This window comes from Macaca mulatta, chromosome 6 (genome assembly GCF_049350105.2).
Source record: "Macaca mulatta isolate MMU2019108-1 chromosome 6, T2T-MMU8v2.0, whole genome shotgun sequence".
NCBI classification, from domain to species: Eukaryota; Metazoa; Chordata; class Mammalia; order Primates; family Cercopithecidae; genus Macaca; species Macaca mulatta.
Window position 1 is genome coordinate 148,198,388 of NC_133411.1, and position 17,784 is coordinate 148,216,171.

Consider the following 17,784-nt stretch of genomic DNA (forward strand, 5'->3'; position numbering starts at 1 on the left):
CGTGCCCGGCCTATGAGAAGTTTCTTCTAAGGACCTGATCCAAAAGAGTATACACAAAGAGCAGCAGGAGTCCTACCTTTGATTAGGACGAAATGCTTTTCAAGCTTCACTCCTTGCCCCTGCCTATCAAAAACGGGACCAATTTCAGTTGGCTCAACTTTGACAGGGTTGTTAAATAAGAAGTTGCTGCTGCTTATTGGCCATTTGGCTTTTGAGATTTAAATGGAAGAGTTTGTTTTCCTACATGATGGGAAAATTTGAAACATCACAGAGCAATCAGATCCTAGCTACTTAATAACTATCAACTCTGTTTTGTTTTGTTTTGTTTTTGTTTTGAGACGGGCTTTGGCGCTGTCACCCAGGCAATAAATAGCTCACTGCAGCCTCGAACTCCGGGACTCAAGTGATCCACCTGCCTCCACCTCTCAAGTAGCTAGGGCTACGGCCATGTGCTGCCATGCCCAGCTAATTTTTGTAGGGGTTGTGTGTGTATGTGTCTAGAAGATGCGGTCTTGCTATGTTGCTCAGGCTGGTCTCAAATCCATGGGCTTAAGAGATCCCCCTAGGCCTCCCAATGTGCTGGGATTATAGGGGTAAGTCACCATGCCCGGCACATTTTACTTTTTTTGCTACACTTGCATAAACCCTAGTTTTTTGTTTGTTTGTTTTTCTTTTTTGAGAGGGATTCTTGCTCTGACACCCAGGCTGGGGTGCAGTGCCGTGATCTCAGCCCACTGCAACCTCCGCCTCCCAGTTTCGAGTGATTCTCCTGCCTCAGCCTCCCCAGTAGCTGTGACTACAGGTGTGCAACCACACCTGGCTAATTTTTATTTTTATACTTTTAGAAGAGACAGGGGTCTCATCATGCTGCCCAGCTGGTCTCAAACTCCTGACCTCAAGTGATTCGCCTACCTCGGTCTCCCAAAGTGCTAGGATTACAGGTGTGAGCCACTGTACCTGGCCCACCCCCACCTGTTTTTTTTTTTAGAGACAGCCTCACCGTCTTACCAGGTTGGGATGCGGTGGCACACTGATAGCTCATGGCAGCCTCGAACTCCTAGGCTTAAGCAAGCCTCCTGCCTCAGCGTATGAGTAACTGGGATTTACAGGAATGTGCCACCACACTTAGCTATTTTTTTAAATTTTTTGTGAACACGGGGCTTTGGTAAGTTTCCCAGGCTAGTTTTGAACTCCTGGCCTCAAGCATTCCTCTGCCTCAGCCTCCCAAAGTGCTGGGATTATAGGTGTGAGCCACAGAACCTAGCCTATGCCCTATTTGAATAGGGAAACCTGCTTTATGGTGTGAGAGCCTGTGGAAAAGGATTGCAGTTTAAGTGATGATTGCTGTAATGGATAGGGAGACTTTCATGATACTTCCTAGTTCATTTTTCTGATTTTGGTTGCTTCTGCTGAAACTCCAAGTGTATCTCTGGCCCATCTTATTTTAAAAGGCAAGCTTCTAGAGAGCCGAACATGGGGAGGACATGGAAACAAAAAGCTGAGCTGCGCAAAGTCAGCAGGGAAGGGTTTTTCCAGCTGGAAGAGAGGAATTGCTTCTGCCTTTCCAGTTATTCAGCACATCTGTAGGCACACATGATGATTCTGCAAAAACGTTTACCTATTCTACACTTACACATTGTTTTCCAAATCCTGACCATGCTGCCTATTCAACCTACACAAGTTTGGCTCTTTAAGGCCAGGTGAGTTTTAAACTTCACTAAACAACTTCTTTAGGAAAACCTACCACTTACTGTCTGTGGTATCCTCAGTGCCTAGATCAGTGCAGACATAAGTAGGCATTTTAAAAGCTGAATAATACTTTATCGCCTCACCTCATTCAGAGCAGGGACCTTTGCTTACCCTGTAGTGTTAGGCCCTTACTCAACCCTACGTACCTGCCCTAGCTAGCTACATTCTCTGCCTAGCTTAATACAAAGGAGCATAGGGACAAGACCATTACCGAAGCACTACAGGAACCTATGTTAGAGTTCATTTTGGGGTGGGGAAGGGGGTGTTTTCCTGTTTATAAATGCAATATGCAATTCAAGCTTTCCTAGAGAATTTAGACTATTTTAAAATTCAGAAAATAATGATTCCTTTGAAATCTGACCACCTGGAAATACTACTATTAACATTTTGATGACCACTCTATTGGATACTTGGCATTTATATCTACTCGTGTCTGTTTACATATAAAATTTTGAAAGATTGTACAAACATGCTGTTTTGCAACCTGCTTTTTTAAAAAGCATTGATATATTCTATATCAATGAATATACATATTTTAAATGATTTTATTTTAATGCATCATTATTCATTTAACCAATTTCCTGTTAGGCATTTTGATCTTTTGGGTTTTATAACCAGGCTATATTCTTACATGTCTCTCTTTACATCTGTCCATTTGGGTAGATTCCTATATTTGGAGTGTTGGGGTAAGAAGGTACATACTTTTTACATTGATGAGAAATGAGAGGTCTGTAGGAAGGTGATGATTTACAGTGGGGCCTACTCATAGCCATCCTGGGTCTTCTGATTTCTACTTCAACCTCCATCTTAAGATGGTTACTATGTGAACCAGCTACGTAAATTTTTTCAGTGTTTTAAAACTGGATCTCTCTGTTGGTCCCATTGCAGTGTCTTTCCTTACCATTAGCAAACTTGTTAGCCTTCATTATTTTGTTTTCCATTTATAGATCATCACCATCACTATCCAAGCATAATATTGTTACATTGAAGTTTATTTTGCAATCGAGCAGTGTCCTTGTGTCTAGAGAATGCCAAGGAAATACTGGGCTCCTGACGCTTAGCCACAGTGGTGAACTCTCAATGCGATCTGGAAATTGAGATCTTAACCCCTTTGTGTGGGAAAAACAGCATTGGTCTTTTGAGTGTTTCACATGTTTTATCAAATATTTTTTATTACCATTATAACCAGTTAAGTGGATTGTGTTACTAAATAACAAATTCAATTATCTCATGTTTACCTTTTTGTTTGTTTTAAGACAGAGTCTCACTCTGTCACCCAGGCTGGAATGCAATGGCATGGTCTCGGCTCACTGCAGCCTCCACCTCCCTCCCAGGTTCAAGCGATTCTCCTGCCTCAGCCTCATGGGTAGCTGACTACAGGAGTGTGCTAACACATCTGGCTAATTTTTGTATTTTTAGTAGAGACAGGGTTTCACCATGTTGGCCAGGCTGGTCTCGAACTCCTGACCTTGTGATCCGCCCACCTCGGCCTCCCAAAGTGCTGGGATTACAGGCGTGAGCCACCGCACCCGGCTTCGTGTTTACCTTTTAAGAGAGTCTGGGTTAGGCCAGGCCGTGTGGCTCACAGCTGTAATCCCAGCACCTTGGGAAGCTGAAGTGGGCAGATCATTTGAACCCAGGAGTTCAAGACCAGCCTGGGCAATGTGGCAAAACCTCATTTCTACAAAAAAATTCAAAAATTAGCCAGGCATGGTGGTACTCAGCTACTTCACAAGCTGAGGTGGGAGGATTGCTTGAGCCAGGAAGGTTGAGGCTGTAGTGAGCTGTGATCATGCCACTGCACTCCAGCCGGGGTGATAGAGCAAGACTGTGTCTTCAGAAGAGTGTCTGGGTCATCTCAGACTATATAAATACCTATGTTGTTCTGTTCAGACTTCCTGCAGCCTCAGGTTGATAGCTTATCTTCACAGTTTAGAATATAGACCTGTAAGTGCTGCCAAAGTGGTTGACCCAGGAGCTAGGGTAGAACCACCTGCATTCATTTCTTTGGGGCTTTGGACTGGCCCAGAACAGTATTCAGTGAATGAAATAGCTCTGAAGAGAAACAACCCTGTTTCTAAATTCAAGCCTTCCCATGGAGGGAATTTTTTGTCTTAGTAAATACTACAAACATATTGTTTTTAAAAGATTCAAATTTTTCAGGAGAGTAAAAAGACAGTTATTTGCACCCGTTTCCTAGTCGCTCGTTTTCCCTCTCCAAAGGGAAGAAACTAGTTTATGTCCCTCTTTCAAAGATAGTGTCTACACATTTGAACATCCAGATTTGTAAAACACATACTCTTGGGCGGGTGCGGTGGCTCACACCTGTAATCCCAGCACTCTGAGAGGCTGAGGCAGGTGGATCACGAGGTCAGGAGATCGAGACCATCCTGGCCAACACGGTGAAACCTCTATCTCTACTAAAAGTACAAAAATTGGCGGGGTGTGGTGGTGTGCACCTGTAGTCCCAGCTACTCGGGAGGCTGTGGCAGGAGAAATGCTTGAACCCGGGAGGTGGATGTTGCAGGGAGCCGAGATGGCACAACTGCACTTCAGCTTGGGCAAGAGAGCCAGACTCTGTCTCAAACAAACAAAAACACATACTCTCTTCTTTACATTGCTTAGTGTCGCTAGAAATGTATCTTGGGGCTTCTCAACGATGACGGGAAGGAAGCATGGGTAAGAATAACTATGGGGCCGGTGCACCCAGAATCACGGACTAGGAAATTCTTTTTTTTTTTTTTTTTTTTTTTTGAGATGGAGTCTGGCTCTGTCGCCCAGACTGGAGTGCAGTGGCCGGATCTCAGCTCACTGCAAGCTCCGCCTCCCGGGTTTACGCCATTCTCCTGCCTCAGCCTCCCGAGTAGCTGGGACTACAGGCGCCCGCCACCTCGCCCGGCTAGTTTTTTGTATTTTTTAGTAGAGACGGGGTTTCACCGTGTTCGCCAGGATGGTCTCGATCTCCTGAGCTCGTGATCCGCCCGTCTGGGCCTCCCAAAGTGCTGGGATTACAGGCTTGAGCCACCGCGCCCGGCCACGGACTAGGAAATTCTTGAACCCAGAAGTCACACTCCTCTATCCTGTGTGGAAACAGCATTTCCTCCTTTAGCCACAAAGAAGTTTGCACATGTATTTGTATTTTGCGTTTGCATCCAGCTTCAAAAAGTGTGTTTTTGTGCCTGCACGTGTCTGAGTGCGGGTGTTTGCATATCATTTAGTACGCCTCTGTGATTACCCTTAGTTTATTATTTTTCTGTGTCAGGATCTTGATGTGACTCGGTGCATGTCGCTGTTTGTGTGACATTGTGTATCATTCTTGGGGTGTGTATGGGTGTGTGTGTGCTATGTCATCTAAATATTACTTTTTTGGGGTGTGTGTGTGACGTCTGTAAAAGTCCACGCCTGTGTGTCTTGTCAGGGTGCTCTTCAGTGTCCAGCTGCCTCACTCATTGCATCCCATCATTCCCGGAAGAGGGGCGGGTGTGGGAACAGTGGTACGCCCCCATTCCTGCCTCTCAGAGAGAGCGTGCGACAGCGTTCCCGGTACACCCGGCAGGCGGCCGCAGGGGCACGCTAAAAGGCCGTTGCGCGTGCACCCGTGTGCAGCCTTGGAGACAGCCTTCGAGACAGCCTTCGGGGTCGCGCGTTCTCGCGCGCGGCCTCTAGTGGCCTCGGAGGGCAGAGCTGACAGAAAAGAGGGCGGGGCTGGCGGCGACGGAAGTGAAGTCACTTCCGGGCTAGGGTGTTTGTTTGGACTGGAGAAGGGAGGCGGCGGGCGAAGCGCACGTCGAGCGGGGGAGCGGCGCTGCCTGTGGAGATCCGCGGAGGCCGACAGGATTCGTTGGCTGCCGTCCCCGCTGCTGTGCACTGGGTGAGGGGGTCCCCTCGGGCGGAGTGGCGATAGGGGTGCGGCGGTCGAGCGACAGCACGTCGGCGACGGCAGAGGGGCCTAAAGGGTTCCCTGGGTGATTGGCCACCGAGTCCCTTGCGGCCTCGGTTGTTCACTGCCTCTTTCCACCAAGTCTGAGGGATTAGCTTGGGCCGACTTCGTGTCTCTCTTCTCTGAGACATGGCCGTCGCTTTTTTTTTCATTGTCATTATTAATTATTTGGATCTCGCAGCTCTCTATCCGGGTCCTCAGTGGCGCGAGGGCTGCCGGGATAGCACTTCGCTTTATTGCCTATTTCCCCGGTCCTTTCTCCCTCCGCCGGGTACCCTTTCCCCTGCCCCCAACCACCGCCTCGGCAACAAAGCTCATTGTTTCTACCCACTTTACGCCTGCGCGTCGCCACGCGCAGCCCCTACTTGCTGCGCGTGCGCGCCTTAGCCGAGGCTGGGGTTTGGGGGGAGAGGGGCGGAGGAACTGGCGGACTCTTGGCGTCCTGGGGGAACGCTGCCACCGTCGACGGGCCTGATCAGATGATCGTCTTTCTCCCGTTTCTTTGCCATCCCGACCCCTTATTTTTGGTTGTATTGTAGCTCAGGTCCTGGAAAAAAGAACCTTTGGAATACTGGGAACCCTTACCCTAGGAGGGCGTTGAGTTAGATGAACTGTAAGGTCCTCTCACCTTTTAATAATTTTCTGTGCTTACTCTCCTTCCCCGCCACCGCCACCAAAAATAAATAAGGCTTGTGGTGAACTTATGTCTTGTAAACATTTGTTGCAGCAGCCACCAGTGATATTTTTTAGTGACTCTTTTGTTTTTTTTTGAGACGGAGTCTCGCTCTGTCGCCCAGGCTGGAGTGCAGTGGCCGGATCTCAGCTCACTGCAAGCTCCGCCTCCTGGGTTCACGCCATTCTCCTGCCTCAGCCTCCCGAGTAGCTGGGACTACAGGCGCCCGCCACCTCGGCCGGCTAGTTTTTTGTATTTTTTTTAGTAGAGACGGGGTTTCACCGTGTTAGCCAGGATGGTCTCGATCTCCTGACCTCGTGATCCGCCCGTCTCGGCCTCCCAAAGTGCTGGGATTACAGGCTTGAGCCACCGCGCCCGGCCTTTTAGTGACTCTTAAAAGGGGTCTTACCTGTTTCCTTTTGTTTCTCTTTTCTCTGATTTGGCACCCGTGTCAACTCATAAAAACCCCAAACTCTGGAAAGAATTTGGCTTCCAATTTGCCTTGGAAGGTGTAGCAGCTGACAGCCTTTGACGTTTATTCCAACGGAAAGCAGATGCTCATGTTGGGTGTGCTGGCTAATGTTGGAACGTGGTGGCATTGTTTTTTCAGATTTCATTAGAGCAGTTAGATCAGACGTTGGTTTATATTTTCATTAAGTCGCTTTTGAAATTTCATCTGGCATAGGTTAGGTTTGCAATAAGTAAAAGTTCTCTATAATAATTTTTAATGAGACTCCACTATTTGCTTTTGTCATTCTGTTTCCAGTTAGTGAAAGACAGGATATTTGGGGAAAATTAGTCTGTTTATACCACTTGTCAGTTGTGAACTTGAAGAAAACTGTTTTTCACCAAAAAATATCACAGGATAGGTAACTTGACAATAACTATAGAGCCAATTTGTGTTTCTTTAAGGAATGGAGGTTAGGGAATGGAGATTTCCTCTAATGATTCAAGGCTGTGCATATTGCTCCTTAGGAACTCAAATTGAGGTAATTTCACCCTCTTTGGGTCAGAATGAGTTTATAGCAGGTTTTTCCTTAAGCACTCTGCACCTTATTCAGGTTTATCCGTTTATGACTCGAGTGTGATGCTCCAGTTTTAGTGAAAAATTTTAAATTTATTAAATCAACACTTAGCAATTTGGTTGATACTGTGGGAGATTAAAGAATGTGGAAGGCAAGACCTCTGCCTTGTAATCTAATAACGTTTTGTGCTTTTAAAACATTTTCTTGTAATTTACATCCTGTTATTCATTCATTACCATGAAACGTGAAATGGGCAGAGCAAGTTTTTTTCTTTTAACTTTTTTTTTTTTTTTTTTTTTTTGAGATGGAGTCTCTCTCGCCAGGCTAGAGTGCTGGAGTGCAGTGGCGCAATCTCGGCTCACTGCAACCTCCGCCTCCCCGGGTTCAAGCGATTCTCCTGCCTCCGCCTCCCGAGTAGTGGGGACTACAGGCGCCCGCCACCACGCCTGGCTAATTTTTTGTATTTTTAGTAGAGATGGGATTTCACCGTGTTAGCCAGGATGGTCTCGATCTCCTGACTTCGTGATCCTCCCGCCTTGGCCTCCCAACAGAGCAAGTTTTATCTTGCCTACTTGGGAATTAAGGAAATAGAAGCTTGAGAGATTATTTTTATGTAGCAAATATTTATGTAACACTTAATAATGCCAGGCATTGTTCTGATTGCTTTTACAAATATTAACTAATTTGATCCACAACATAGCTAGAAGATAGGCCCTACTATAAAATGAAGATAACAAATGAGATGTGAAGTAACTTGCCCAATGTCACATAGCTAATGATAGTCGGAATTCAAATCCACATAGTCCAGAGATTGTGTGCTGTTAACCATTATGTGGTGCTGTGTGATTTAGTGACAAGTCTAGGGTACTTTAAGGTGGTTAAGTAGCATAGCTGGGATTTGAACCTACAGTCTTCTGTGGTCTAAGGTCTTCTGACTGTGATCTAAATTAAAGTTGTCCAAGTCTTTGCCTTTGTGATCTAGACCACCTGTTGCACAGGTGCATGAATAGTTTGCATTCGACATAGGCTAAGGTTCAGTTCCAGTAACTCCCTTTTTTCTTAATTTTTTCATTGTTTATAGAGTGGTGCTGTCCAATGATGAGGTACTGTGTGTAGTTATGAGCACTTGAGATGTGGCTAGTGTAAATGAAGAACTAAATTTTAATTAAATAGATCTATGTAGCTGATGGCCACCATATTGGAGGGGCACAAGTTTGGGGGATTTGAATTGCCTCTGCTTCCTTTATCAGTTTGTATAAATTTGGGTGACATTTCTAATGTACCGGAGCTTTTATCAGTAAGGATGATCCATCCTTGCTCTCACCTAATTACCCTTATTACACTACCATTGAGATTAGGGTAGACTTTGGGATTTTCCTGTGACATTGTTTCATCTCTATAGGTTTAAGATCTGTGATTTTTACCTTGTCCCTTGGTCTAGAGACCTTTAACTGCCCTAAACGTTTAATCACCGAGATAGATAATGCTAATTGTTATGTGCCAGGTTCTCTAACTAGGTAGTTATTAATTCCCATGTAACAGATGAGGAAACTGAGACTCAGGTTAAATAACTTGCCATAGTCACACAGTAAAGCAGCCTGGTTCCAGAGCCCATGGTTTTTTGTTGTTGTTTTTGAGATGGAGTCTCACTCTGTTACCCAGGCTGTAGTGCAGTGGCACAATCTCGGCTCACTGCAACCTCCGCCTCCAGGGTTCACACCATTCTCCTGCCTCAGACTCTCGAGTAGCTGGGACTACAGGCCCTATCACCACACCCAGCTAATTTTTGTTTTTGTATTTTTAGTAGAGACGGGGTTTCACTGTGTTAGCCAGGATGGTCTCGATCTCCTGACCTCGTGATCCGCCCACCTTGGCCTCCCAAAGTGCTGGGGTTACAGGTGTGAGCCACTGCCCTAACCCAGAGCCCATGTTTTTTAATCGTTACCTTATTGCACCAAATAGTAAAACAAAAAATTCAGTGCTTTTCACAGACTTCAGTGTGGAAAACAGACCAATTGAAAAATTTTGCGATCCTCTAACTGCCAAAGGAAGTATGCTTAAACGTATTATATGCATAAAATACGATTAAATATATATATGCAAACAAGGTAAGGATCACAGTGGTTCAAAACAGAGTCCAAGGGAATGAGAAAAGATGGTGCCTATGGAGGTAGATTAATGAAAGAAACAGAAGAGAACTGTATTTGAATTTTAATGAGAATTCTTAAAAGATGAAACTAGTGGAGAAAGATTGTAAAACCTAAAAATTTCTTTATTTTAAACTTCCATAGACAATGTAAAAGGACGCTGCTGGAAACCAATATGTCTTAAGAGGCATTTCAGGAGGGAAAACAGCTGAAGACACAATAAAGCCCTAAGTTGATAAATTGAAAGGGTTTGCTGACTTCCAGGCAGCAGTACTGGGAAAAAATTGCCCTTACCTAACCAAAATCTGGTGAAATATATGAATTTAAGTGTTAAACATCTTAAGCTGTCATCTAGAACAGGATTTTTAAATTTTTACTTAGTTTTTTGAGACGGAGACTCGCTTTGTCACCAGGCTGGAGTGCAGTGGTGCAATCTTGGCTCACTGCAACCTCCGCCTCCCAAAAGTGGTTCTGCTGCCTCAGCCTCGCCAGTAGCTGGGACTATAAGCATGTGCCACCACGCCCAGCTAATTTTTGTGTTTTTAGAGATGGGGTTTCACCATGTTGACCAGGCTGGTCTCAATCTCTTGACCTCGTGATCCGCACCCCTTGGCCTCCCAAAGTGTTGGGATTACAGGTGTGAGCCACTGTGCCCGGCCTATTTTTATTTTTTTGAAATGCGGTCTCACTCTTTTGCTCAGGTTGGAATGCAGTTGCACCATCTCAGCTCACTGCAGCCTCTGCCTCCCAGGTTCAAGCAATGCTCCTGCCTCAGCCTCTTGAGTAGCTGGGACTACAGCTGTGCACCACCACACCTGGTTTATATTTTGTATTAGAAGACATGGGGTTTCACCATGTTAGCCAGGGCTGCTCTCGAGCTCCTCACCTCAAGTGATCCACCTGCCTTGGCCTCCCAAAATGCTGGGATTATAGGCATGAGCCACTGCGCCCAGCCTAGAACGGGATTTTTAAAAGGAAAGAAAATTGATTTTCTGCAACATTGAAAGTTGGAATTATTGACAATAGATTATTGACAGGAAGAACAGACGTCTCAGAATACTTTTTTTTGTTTGTTTTGTTTTGTTTTTTTGAGACGGAGTCTCGCTCTGTCACCCAGGCTGGAGTACAGTGGCCGGATCTCAGCTCACTGCAAGCTCTGTCTCCCAGGTTTATGCCATTCTCCTGCCTCAGCCTCCTGAGTAGCTGGGACTACAGGCGCCCGCCACCTCGCCCGGCTAGTTTTTTTGTATTTTTAGTAGAGACAGGGTTTCACCATGTTAGCCAGGATGGTCTCGATCTCCTGACCTCGTGATCCGCCCGTCTCGGCCGCCCGAGAATACTGTTACAGCTATTTTTTTTTTTTCCAGCACATTTACATGGAAATATTGGTGTTACAACTTTTTTTTTTTTTTTTTTTTTTTTTTTTTTTTTTTTTGAGACTATCTTGCTCTCTGTCGCCCAGGCTGGAATGCAGTGGCGTGATCTTGGCTCACTGCTACCTCCACCTCCCGGATTCAAGCGATTCTCCTGCCTCAACCTCCTGAGTAGCTGACACTACAAGTGCCTGCCACCAATACAAAAAATACTAATTTTTGTATTTTTAGTAGAGGCAGGGTTTCACCATGTTGGCCAGGCTTTTGTAGAACTTCTGACCTCAAATGATCCACCCACCTCAGCCTCCCAAAGTGGTGGGATTACAGGCCTGAGCCACTGCGCCAGGCCATACAACTAACATTTTTATTCAAACATGAAGACAAAAGATATTTTGGACACTGGCTTAGAATGATAAATCCTCAGGTAGCCTTTGGAACTATTTTACAAAGATAGGAAGTTAGGGGAAGATGATGAATATAAGAAACAATTATGAGTGGCCGGCATGGTGGCAGATATCTGTAATCCCAGCACTTCAGGAGGCTGAGGTGGGCCGATCACCTGAGGTCAGGAGTTCGAGACGAGCCTGGCCAACATGGTGAAACCCCATCTCTACTAAGAATACATAAATTAGCCAGGCATGGTGTTACACGCTTGTAATCCCAGCTACTCGGGAGGCAGAGGTTGCAGTGAACCGAGATCGTGCAGCTGCACTTCAACCTGGGCAACAGAGTGAGACTCCATGTCAAAAAAAGAGAAACAGTTATGAGTGATGAATTTATTTATTCTTGTTTTTGAGACAGGGTCTTGCTGTGTCACCCGGGCTGGAGTGCAGTGGCGTGATCTTGGCTCACTGCAGCCTCTGCCTCCCAAACTCAAGCAATTCTTCTGCCTTAGCCTTCTGAGTAGCTGGGACTACAAGGGAGCACCACCATGCCCAGCTAATTTTTTTTTTTTTTTTGAGACGGAGTCTTGCTCTGTTGCCCCAGCTGGAGTGCAGTGGCATGGTCTCGGCTCACTGCAAGCTCCACCTCCCGGGTTCACGCCATTCTCCTGCCTCAGCCTCCCGAGTAGCTGGGACTGCAGGTGCCCACCACAACTCCTGGCTAATTTTTTTTGTATTTTTAGTGGAGATGGGGTTTCACCGTGTTAACCAGGATGGTCTAGATCTCCTTACCCCGTGATCTGCCCGTCTCAGCCTCTCAAAGTGCTGGGATTACAAGCGTGAGCCACTGCACGCGGCCACACCAGGCTAATTTTTGTTTTTTTTTTGTTTTTTTTTTTTGAGTCAGAGTTTTGCTCTTATTGCCTAGGCTGAAGTACAGGGTGTAGTCTCTGCTCACTGCAACCTCCACCTCCCAGGTTCTAGCAATTCTCTTGCCTCAGCCTCCCCAGTAGCTGGGATTACAGGTGCCCGCCACCACACCCAGCTAATTTTTGTATTTTTGGTAGAGACAGGGTTTTGCCATGTTGGCCAGGCTGGTCTTGAACTCCTGACCTCAGGTGATCTGCCCGCCTTGGCCTCCCAAAGTGCTGGGATTACAAGTGTGAGCCACCGTGCCTGTCCTGAGTGATGAATTTAGTAAAATATAAATGGATAATGTGAAGTGTCAAGTATTCAATTCAAAAATTATTTTAAAACATATAGTAAGAGAAAACCTAATAGTAGGAATCTACCAGTGCTAAATTCCACAAAACTGAAGATTGAAAGGGAAGAAGTGTGTAAGTAAAATAATTTTAAAGGGCTTGCCTTGGCTCAGAGCAGGCATTGGGTTGGGTATATTGGAGAAGGAAAGGCATTCTAAATGGGTGTAGAGAGTTGTTTTTTGTTGTTGTTTGTTTTCTCTGAGATGGAGTGTCGCTCTGTTGCGACCTGCAGCTCACTGCAACCTCGGCTTAGCTCACTGCAACCTCCGCCTCCCGGGTTCAAGCAATTCTCCTGCCTCAGTCTCCTGAGTAGCTGGGACTACAGGCATACACCACCACACCTGGCTAATTTTTGTATTTTTAGTGGAGACCAGGTTTCACCATGTTGGCCAGGATGGTCTCGATCTCCTGACCTTGTTATCCACCCGCCTCAGCCTCCCAAAGTGCTGGGATTACAGGCATAAGCCACTGCCTCCCCGGGAGGCTCTTGGAGTACGTTTTTAATTGTTAGGAAAATAGTTAAAGCTATTAAGTGTAGGAAAATAAACACCATAGGAAAGAAGTAGTTAATAGAACATTTGAAAAAGCATAAGAAAAGTAAACATGAAATTATGGTGAAAGACATAAGACAAAGTATCAGTTATCAAAAATGTTAATTCCTGGCTGGGCGGGGTGTCTCTCACGCCTGTAATCCCAGCACTTTGGGAGGCTGAGGCGGGCGGATTACAAGGTCAGGAGTTCGAGACCAGCCTGGCCAACATGGTGAAACGCGGTCTTTATTAAAAATACAAAAGGCCGGGCACAGTCACTCATGCCTGTGATCCTAGCACTTTGGGAGGCCGAGGCAGGCGGATCACGAAGTCAAGAGATCAAGACCATCCTGGCCAACATGGTGAAACCCCATCTCTACTAAAAATACAAAATTTAGCTGGACGTGGCGGCACGCGCCTGTGATCCCAGCTACTCAGGAGGCTGAGGCAGGAGAATAACTTGAACTGGGGAGGCAGAGGTTGCAGTGAGCTGAAATGCGCCACTACACTCCAGCCTGGTGACAGAGCGAGACTCCATCTCAAAAAATAATAATAAAAATAAAAATAAGAAAAGCCAGGTGTGGTGGCGGGGGTCTATAATCCCAGCTACTCTGGAGGCTGAGACAGGAGAATTGCTTGAACCCAGGAGGCAGAGATTGCAGTGAGCTGAGATTGCGCCACTGCACTCCAGCCTGGGCATCAAAGCGAGACTCCATCTCAAAAAAAAAGTGCTGGGGTTACTCACGCCTGTAACCCCAGCACTTTGGGAGGCCAAGGTGTGTGGATCACCTGAGGTCAGGAGTTCGAGACCAGCCTGACTAACATGAAGAAACCTCGTCTCTCCTAAAAATACAAAAATTAGCTGGGCATGGTGGCGCATGCCTATAATCCCAGCTACTCGGGAGGCTGAGGCAGGAGAATCTCTTGAACCCGGGAGGTGGAGGTTGTGGTGAGCCGAGATCGTGCCATTGCACTCCAGGCTGGGCAATAAGAGGGAAACTCCGTCTCAAGAAAAAAAAAAAAAAGTTCCTTATGAGACAACAATTCTCAGACTGGGTCACATAATCTGTCTACTGTAGTGGAGGACTTGGATAAACCACTTTCAGAATTGAACAGATCAAGTAAAAAAGATGAGTGTAATATATATACATCATTCTTGTACTTTAGAAATAGAAATCACACGCCAGGTGTGGTGGCTCACACCTGTAATCCCAGCACTTTGGGAGGCCGAGGCAGATGGATCACAAGGTCAGGAGTTCGAGACCAGCCTGGCCAACATGGCAAAACCCCATGTCTACTAAAAATGCAAAAATTAGTGGGTCGTGGTGGCATGTGCTTGTAGTCCCAGCTACTCGGGAGCCTGAGACAGGAGAAGCACTTAAACTTGGGAGGTGGAGGTTGCAGTGAGACGAGATCGTGCCACTGCATTTCAGCCTGGGTGACAGAGTGAGACTCTGTCTCAAAAAAAATAAAATAAAATAAAAATAAAAAAATTGAAATAGTTGAGGTTGAAAGATCATGCCTGCAACTTCTCAAATGGTTAAGCAAAAAAAAAAAAAAAAAAAGTAGAGAAAACAGGCAAAAGGCTGTTTGATGAATCTAGATGAAAGGTTTGTGTTCCTTGTATTCTTTCATTTTTTGATATTGGTATAGAAATACACAATTACGGAATAAAGAATCTCAGAATAGATACAGACATGGGAATTTAATTATGATAAACATGAGGAATAAGCTCTCATTAGTTAGTGGGGGATGATGTAATTTATATGGAAAAATATAGATCCTTCACATACTCAGATGTTTCCATGAACTAAAGATTTAAATGTAAAAACTTGAAACTATAAAAATACTGAGAGAAAATACAGGAAATGTAATCTCATTATGGAAAAGACTTTCCAGAAGCTGTAAAGGAAAACAAATGTCATTTTTAGCTCATCTGATGGCAAAAATAAAATACAATACATATATAATATCTGAAATTGTTGAAGATACAGCAGAAGGGATGCACCCAAATAGTATAATAGGAATGCATATTGCCACATTTTTATAAATAATTTGTCATCTCTTACAATTAAAATACACATGGCCCTTGACACAGTTATTCCCACTTACAGGAATATATCCTATAGGAAGCACTATTACCTCGTCTCTACTAAAAAAAAAAAAAAAAAAAAAAAAAAAGGTGATCTTAGCAGGATTGTGTGTAATGGCAAAAAGTGGGAACGTAAGTGTACATCAGAAGGAGGTGGTTCAGTAAGTGGTGTTGTATCCATTAAAAAGTGAATTAGGCCGGGTGCGGTGGCTCAAGCCTGTAATTCCAGCACTTTGGGAGGCCGAGACGGGCGGATCACGAGGTCAGGAGATCGAGACCATCCTGGCTAACACGGTGAAACCCCGTCTCTCCTAAAAAGTACAAAAAACTAGCCGGGCGAGGTGGCGGGCGCCTGTAGTCCCAGCTACTCCAGAGACTGAGGCAGGAGAATGGGGTAAACCCGGGAGGCGGAGCTTGCAGTGACCTGAGATCCGGCCACTGCACTCCAGCCTGGGCGACAGAGCGAGACTCGCCTCAAAAAAAAAAAAAAAAAAAAAAAAAGTTAAGTATACCAATACCTGTTGACTAGGGAAGATTGTATGTAATATATTTAATATAATTCTGTTAAAATACAGAAATGCTTTACGCATGTTTATATAAACAATTATGAAAGGATACATATTAAGCTGTTAACATTGATGAATCACCTCTATGATAGGATCAGAGATGGGAGAGGGAAAAAATACATACACTTTAGACATTTGTACACCTAACTTTTTTTTTCTTTTTTTTTTTTTCTTTTTTTGTAGGTAGCATGTACTTTTTACATTCATCCCTGTCACTTTTTTTTTTTGAGAGATGGGGTCTTGCTCTATCACCCAGGCTGGAGTGCAGTGGTGCAATCATGGTTCAAGTAATCCTCCTGTCTCAGCTTTCCAAGTAATTGGATCTACAGGTGCACACCCCCATGCCCAGCTAATTTAAAATGTTTTTTGTATAGATGGGGTTTTGGTATGTTTCCCACACTGATCTTGAATTCCTGATCCCAAGTGATCCTCCCGCATCGGCCTGCACATCAATGCTTGCGTTCCTAACAAATTGATCCTAAATTTGTGCAAAGACCCCGCTGTCCAAAAATTTTCAAATGAATACTGAAAGCATAAAGTGAAAAATTACTGTTTATGTCAGATTGAGCATCCCGATTTGAAAATTTGATATCTGAACTGTTCCAAAGTCCAGAACTTTTTGAATGCCAACATGACACAGAATTTCAGATTTGGGATGCTCAACTGCAAGTATAATACAGTATTCCAAAATCTGAAAAAAACCCAAAACACTTCTGGTTCTAAGCATTTTGGGTAAGAGGTACTCCATACTTCTTTTGTGATTTTCACTAGGAAAATCTGATTTACATATATTTTAATGACTACTAGATACATTAAACTAGTCTTTCTGAGTTAGTCTTGCTGTGTTATCAAAACGTGTTATCTCCTTTGCATGAGATTAATACTGATCTTTTTTATTTTTGATATATTTTCTGACAGTTTTAGGGTTTTAAAGCATAATATGCCTTGAAACAAATACAGGATGTAAGAAACCTGGGGAAAAATTATTGGCTTTCTCGGTTAATTCCTGCCAGTTTTTTTTTTTGTTTTTTTGTTTTGTTTTGTTTTGTTTTTGAGACGGAGTTTTGCCTTTTTTTTCCCAGGCTGGAATGCAATGGAGCGATCTCGGCTCACCGCAAACTCAGCCTCCTGGGTTCAAGTGATTCTCCTGCCTCAATCTCCCGAGTAGTTGTGATTACAGGCATGCACCACCACACCCGACTAATTTTGTGTTTTTAGCAGAGATGGGGTTTCTCCATGTTGGTCAGGCTGGTCTCAAACTCCCGACCTCAGGTGATCTGCCTGCCTCAGCCTCCTGAAGTGCTGGGATTAGAGACGTGGGCCACCACGCCCAGCCTGCCTGCCAGTGGTATAGCAGGTCAGAATGAGGCATGAGCCAAAGATAAGATAGTAACACATGAGGTCGGCACGGTAGCTCACGCCTGTCTGTAATCCAGCACTTCGAGAGGCCAAAGCGGGTGGATCACCTGAGGTTGGGAGTTTTGAGACCGGCCTGACCAACGTGGAGAAACCTCCGTCTCTACTAAAAATACAAAATTAGCCGGGCATTGTGGCGCATTCCTGTAATCCCAGCGACTCGGGAGGCTGAGGCAGGAGAATCCCTTGAACCCGGGAGGTGGAGGTTGTGGTGAGCTGAGATCGCACCATTGCACTCCAGCCTGGGCAACAAGAGCGAAACTCCGTCTCAAAAAAAACAAAAGTAACAGATAACTATAGTCGACTTCTCAGTTTTGTGTTTTTGTTTTCCTCTGTGACTTATTTGTACTAGAGTTTGTTTTTTTACTATATTGTTAAGTCATTACGTGCTTTTGGTCCTTAAAGGTCATTCAAGCAAATTAGTTCCTTCTTTTGTGTGTCCAGCATTTCTTCTAAGTTTTAATTATTTTTGTTCTGGAAAAAGGCATTCTCTCAGCCAGGGAAGACCCTCAACATATATAGGTTTGAGTTTATTGACTCTTGGGATATTGAAGCCATTTGTTTCTGGCTTTTTCTGAATAGGATGATAATATACCCCAGCTGTTGTACATATTTTTATTGTGTATTA

At 44.7% G+C, this 17,784-nt stretch overlaps 1 protein-coding gene across 1 annotated transcript in view; it reads left to right on the forward strand.

The window, feature by feature from the left end:
* The first annotated feature begins 5,477 nt into the window (after positions 1-5,477).
* Positions 5,478-17,784, forward strand: part of PAIP2 (poly(A) binding protein interacting protein 2) — a 29,228-nt gene continuing 16,921 nt past the window's right edge. The window contains exon 1 of the mRNA XM_015140811.3: positions 5,478-5,620. The gene's annotated coding sequence lies outside the window, so the exon portion shown is untranslated. The remainder of the gene's footprint in view (positions 5,621-17,784) is intronic.